Source organism: Saccostrea echinata, unplaced genomic scaffold (assembly GCF_033153115.1).
Source record: "Saccostrea echinata isolate AGI-Se365-2 ecotype Australia unplaced genomic scaffold, CSIRO_AGI_Sech_v1 ptg000054l, whole genome shotgun sequence".
Classification (NCBI taxonomy): domain Eukaryota; kingdom Metazoa; phylum Mollusca; class Bivalvia; order Ostreida; family Ostreidae; genus Saccostrea; species Saccostrea echinata.
This window is the reverse complement of record NW_026889803.1, coordinates 51,929,427-51,935,653: the sequence shown is the minus strand read 5'-3', so window position 1 is coordinate 51,935,653 and position 6,227 is coordinate 51,929,427. Positions and strand designations below refer to the sequence as shown.

Below are 6,227 nucleotides of genomic sequence, written 5' to 3'. Positions count from 1 at the left end.
TTCTATGTGGCAACTATACTTGAAAATCCAGATCAAGAAATTACAAAGAAGGAAAATAAAATCATTTTCTCGTTTCTTTGGGGGAAAAAGAAAGAATTAAACTTAAAACGCTTATCAGAAAAGTATCAGAAGGAGGAATAGGTATAACTGACTTTGAAACTGAAGTCAAAGCTTTAAAAGCATCATGGGTTGCAAAACTTTTTCTCAGCAAAATAAGGATTCAAATCAATTATTAAGTGCTTGTTCAGGAAGATGTAATTTAGATATCCCATATTTGTTGAAAACAAATATCACCAGATCTAGAATGCAAGATCTCAATATCAAATATCTCCCACAATTTTATAAAGAGGTAATATGTGCATTTAATGAATGTAAACAAAATAATCAAGAAAAATTCCAGATACAGAATATATGTTTTAACAAAAACATAACGTATAAAGAAAAACTGCTTTTTCTTCCAAACTGAATCAAAAGTGGTTATAAATATATAAATGATCTTTTTTAATGAACACGGGTTTAAAACAATAAATGAAATTAAAGAAAATTTAATATGTTCACAAAACTACCTTTGTGAGTACGTGATTGTAAAGAGTGCTCTTAAGAAACATATTCCAAAAATAAACCCACAGAATAAAGCAAACGCAAGTTATTCACAGCTCTGCTTCAACTTTGAAGGATATTTGAACAAATTGAGGGTAAAAAATCTAAATTCTTCTACAATATATTGTTACCCAAAACATAAAAAAAAACCTTTAATTGAAAGATTTTGGTCTGAGCTATTCTGTATTGACGACTTCCACTTATGGGAAAATATTTACCAGGAAAAAGTCAAAGAAATATTTGATAAGAATGTGTCAGAGTTTAACTTCAAATTGATGCATATTTTACTGACTTGTAACAAGTATCTAAGTAAATGGGGGAAAAAAATAGATAAAAACTTTCGATTTGTGATGCAGAAGAAGACATAAAGCATCTTATTTTTGAGTGCCGTGTAGTAAAACTATTTGGAGTAAAATATCATTGCTTTTAAATATAGATGTGTCATGGAAAGTTATTGTCATTGGTTTTCCAACATATTGTAACAAAAGTACCTTTATTTTGAACAATATATTGTCTTTCATTGCCTAAAAATTATAAATATAAAATGAAATGCAGACTTTTAAATGAGAGCGTTACTAATGAGAGTTTAATGTGTTTCTTAAAAAATGCATTTACTCAGTTTTATTTCATAACAAAATAAGCAAAAAGTATTGCATGTGATTTCAAAATCATCACAGAGTTGTCTGAAAAATTGTGATATCTATTTATCCAAAGGTGGCCTGGCCTTTGGAATATACAATCGTAGGGGGAAATTGTGGACTCTATGCGTTGTGGCTTGGTCCCCCCTACGATTATCTCTTATGAAATTGCTATAGTTTTCTTTTCTTATATATAACGCTAAATATTTATGAGAATATTTTTTACAAAATCTTATTTACGAGAATATTCTTTAAAAAATGTGTTAATATCTATACAAGTAGTGGTATATCTTTTCTATTGTTTTATCTCATTGAAGTGCATTTTAATACATAATTATTTATTTTGATATGATGTAAAATTCTCAAAATATATGTACATTTAGAAATATCAAATTTTTTCTATCTGATCCAGGGAACTCCTGTCAGCCCAGGTGATGATATATTTGTGAAGGCCCCTGAGGAGGCATTACCTCTACTTTTTTGTTAAAAGATTATTGCAATAAAGATGAAAAAATAAAAAATAAGTGTTGTCAATGAGGAACGCCAGCATCCCTTTCATATCAGCCTAAGAGTACTTTTGTGCATAATCAGAGTGATTTTTAAATTCAATGAACAATTAACTAAATTTAGATCACTATTAGGTCTCGCTGTCAAATACTTTCATACCGCATGTAAAAATTTAAAAATGATGTTAGTTGCTATATCCAGGTTTAAGATCTCGGATGCCGAAGTTTTTTAAGGAGGTCAATTGGGATATCCATGTTTATTGCACCATGATGAAGATCTTGGATGTGGAAGTTGTTAAGGGTCAAGCTTCTTGAAAATTTTGAATTCACCGGGTGGAAGTAAATACAAAATTAAGAAGAAGATAGTCAAGATTTTACAGTTGAGTTATCTTTGATATTTCCGTAATCATATCAGATACAAAGTCATCTTCTTTCAGCATGGAAAGATCGAAATTAGCACAAGTTTCTCCATTTAAATTTAGAATGTGGTTGAAAGCAGAGGCTGCATTTCCTAAAGTAACAGCTATAATTTTCTTACGATAATTTTGAAGTTCTGCATAAATAATTTCTCCAAGACAGAGTTGGTCAATAACCTTCTTTTTCTGAACAACAGGCATAATATATTTTGCACTTTTCATAATGTCTTCCATATAGCTCATGTGAGAATGTCCAAACACACAATCTCTATTATTAAAAATTACCTTGACGTCTAAAAGAGACGAAATATGAGACACTATAAGAGTCGATAATTTGCAATCGCCAGATTGATCATCCATATGTTCAGCACATAGAACCAGAACTTCACAGCATGAACACTCAGACGAACACTCACAAACTTGCTCAAACGACGCTACATTGTATGCTTGCATAAATCGTAATTTTGCCCCTTCTTTGTCTTTGTTTGTAATACAGTGTTTAGCGCCTTGTAGATAAGTGTTAAGATACAGATTTCTGTCGATCGCATTGGACTGTTTCGTACATTGTAGCAAGGACAATGTGTGAATTGCATTATCAAAATCGTTCAATAGAACATAGTTCTGAACAACTTTTACGTATTGCGTCAAAATCAGAGTTATCAATTTCTATTAGTTTTTTGTAAAGATCAATTGATTCATGGTGTTCATGTACTAATTCGTATAGTCTTGCTAAGTCCTTTGATGAACTATTTGCTAATTTTCCATCTTTTGATAACAGTTCCTTTAGAGTTGGAAAAGATATTATCGTTTCCTTGAATGCGGGGATCCTGCTAATAACTAAGGAAGCCACCTCGAGGGATTTCCACAATAATCTTTGCCCGTTTTTCTTCATATTTTCTACTTTCTCCTTATTAATATCTGTTTCTGTGTCCGCCCTTTCCAATGTACAGATACCTTGTTGTTCATAGGCATCGATGATAAGTGCTAAGTATTCAGATGATCTCCCCCATCGTTTGGATGTAATTCTTGAAAAGCATTCGATGGCTTCCTTGTGCAGTTGCAAGTAGCGATATGTAAGTCCTAGATCATGCCGAGCTCGGTCAAATTCCTCATCTAATTCAAGCGCTCTCTTTAAATGATTAACTGCTTCAATTAGGTGAGAATTGTGTGGGTAAAAGTTAACTTCTCTTGGTGAAGATACTGATACCTTTAATCTTCTATGGTTCTCTTTTTCGTTATACTGAGGTGGAGAACAGTTTTTATTTGTTTTGGATTGCTTCGGTTGAAACGATGAAACGTTTGAGTAGTTTGAAATGTCATTTAGGACCATTTTTCGTAGAGTCAGAGCTAAATGATGATGTGCAAATGGCGTTTCTTGTATCGCTATTGATTCCTCGAAGATTTTTTTGGATTCTCCATATTTACCAATGTAACGTAAATGCTGTCCGTATCGCTGCAAAACAAAATACGCGCTTGGGCTAAGAATCTTTGCATTTCGAAAGCACTCTGTAGTGGAAAAACCTGCACATTCCAACTGAAGTCCGGGGTCTGTTTTTTTACTTTCCATTATGATCCCTAATTCAACCCATGCTCTTGCAGCAACCTGTCTATCAGTGCAATTTTTAATTATGTTTTCTAAAATGTAAATTGCCACCTGATTTTTACTTTCTGGATTGAAATCACTTGGATTTCTCATGGTATATATATGAGCTTGTCTTCGAAGTGTCATAGCTAATCCAAATTCCCAGAGGTAGTGCTTATTGTTTGCAATCCCTATAGCCGTCCAAAACAGAATAGAAGCCTTTTCGTGAAATGCTGGACCTAACCTGGAATAACAGTAAGCTATTTCAGCTAAAGATGATGCTTTCCGATTTTCGTATTCCTTTTCCTTTTGTCTTATCTCTTTGGCATTTTGTATTAGTGCTTTACATTCAGATATCTCATCAGTTTCCAAATGAAAGAAAATAGCATTGTTGAGAATCACAAGGCTATCTGTTTTATATTGCTTGGCTTTTTCGGCAAATTCTATGGCATCCTGTTTCTCACAATTTCTCCATCTTAAATACGAAATGAAATTCAGAATACGTACATTTTCCTCGTCGCTTTCAAAACCACTATGATAATCATCTTAGAGCTTACGTAATAAGCTTTTAACTCTTTCTTTGGATAAACAGTCGTTGTCTAGAATGAAAGACGAATATGATTTAAATTCTTTGTCAATTTCTTGGCGAATCTTTTCGTCTTCGGCAGAGGTATCCATTTCCTAATTCTGATGTTTCCAAAATCTGAAAAAATAAAAATCATCAAATCGTGGAAAACTCACTTCTAAACTCACTTCTAAAGCTGTGTCTGAATCAGGGATGGGGGTCAATTACTTTAAAAAGTAATTAAGTAAATCACAATTACTTTGACTTTTTCTTCAATTAGATAACAATTTGAAAATTACGGGCTTTCTAAGACGTGTAATTAATTAAATTACGATTACTTTGCAAAAGTAATTTATTAAATTACAAATTACATTTTTTAAATTTTTTCATAATCCTTGTCAATGAATATACAGAACATCATTCATTTGTATACAAGCTCAGCCTCTGCACAGACAATACAAGAAATAATATGCTATATAGGCATTGTGTATCTTTGTGGTTTAATTTAAAGTTTTTATTTACAAAACGTTAAAGAACTATCTGAGATCAGTTTGATGCACTTTCCTCCACACAAAACCTACATGTACATAAATTGCATGGCTTGTGATATTTGATTGAAAGTGGGTATTTTAATAGAGTAAAATGAGTCGCAACTGTAACCCTCTAGATATTTCCTTTGAAAGTAACCTGAACATCGTATATTGCTATTTATGGTGAACATTTTTACTTCATAAATAATACTTGTATAGAACATAACCTTTTCAGATACAAAATTTATTCATTTAAAATCTGTTTAGATGTTAAAATAATTATCAAATTGGAAAATTTTCTTTTCTAAAGCTAGCGGGGCATTTTTAATTGAAATAATTATCTCCATTGGCTTTGTCTTCTAAATCATGGAATGAATACCTCTTTAGAGGAGTTGATTTGTTTTGATTGCAATTTACAGCTGTGATTTGGAGGGGAATTATCTCTTTCCAACAAGAGAGAACTTGATTAATGACACACACAATCTTTTTCTTTATCATTGACCAACAACAAAAGATTGAAAAATAATGAAAGTGTGTTTCATACCTGAAAAGCTGAACTAAGAAGGATGGTACAAAATTTTGATAAACATAAAATAAAAAAATTCAAATTTTACATAATGATTAGAAAGAAACTAGATTATTATTATCAAGCCAGTCATTTATTTGCTTGTAAACATTAACTTAAGATTTTGTATAATTGAAGGATTGAGGACATGTTTACAATAAAATAAAAGACAATAAAATGGGGAGGTAGTGGTGACAATATACATGTATCATGAATGTGTATTATATAAAGTAATTGAATGTAATTGAAAAAGTAATTGAAATTACATGGTATTTTTTCAGTGTAATTAATTAAATTACAAGTACATGTAATTGAAAAAATGTTCAATTACAAATATTTCCAATTACTTCAAAAAATATAATTAATTACGATCAATTACAATTACTTTTTTTAATAACCACATCCCTGGTCTGAATCAATAGTTTTTAAAATCAACCTAGATTTGTACTTTAAGTTTGAAGGTGTTGTAAGTTTAAGAGGGCCTAGACCCGATGCTTTTGTGACAAACCTGTTGGTCAGTTGTTACAAACGCATGTACTTTTTGTCAACACTTCGGAAGTATATTTTCCCGTGAACTTCAGTGATTCTTGGCAAGGTTAAAAGTAGGCATTAAATTGGAATTTTTCACAGTTAAGTTTCAAGATCGGTTTCTAAAGTTAACTAGTTAATAATTTGTTTGTAAGATTCTGATTTTTGCAAGCTTGTACTTTTTAAAAGTGTTTTAAAGTGTTTAAAATTAATGAACAATTTTTATGCACTGACATAGAAATTGTAATTAATGTGCACAAAGGCTTCTCATTATGTTATTCACCTAAGTGTTGTTCT

At 31.3% G+C, this 6,227-nt stretch overlaps 1 pseudogene; it reads right to left on the bottom strand.

The window, feature by feature from the left end:
• Positions 1 to 2,118: 2,118 nt before the first annotated feature.
• Positions 2,119 to 4,421, bottom strand: LOC133205003 (uncharacterized; annotated as a pseudogene).
• Positions 4,422 to 6,227: the final 1,806 nt, after the last annotated feature.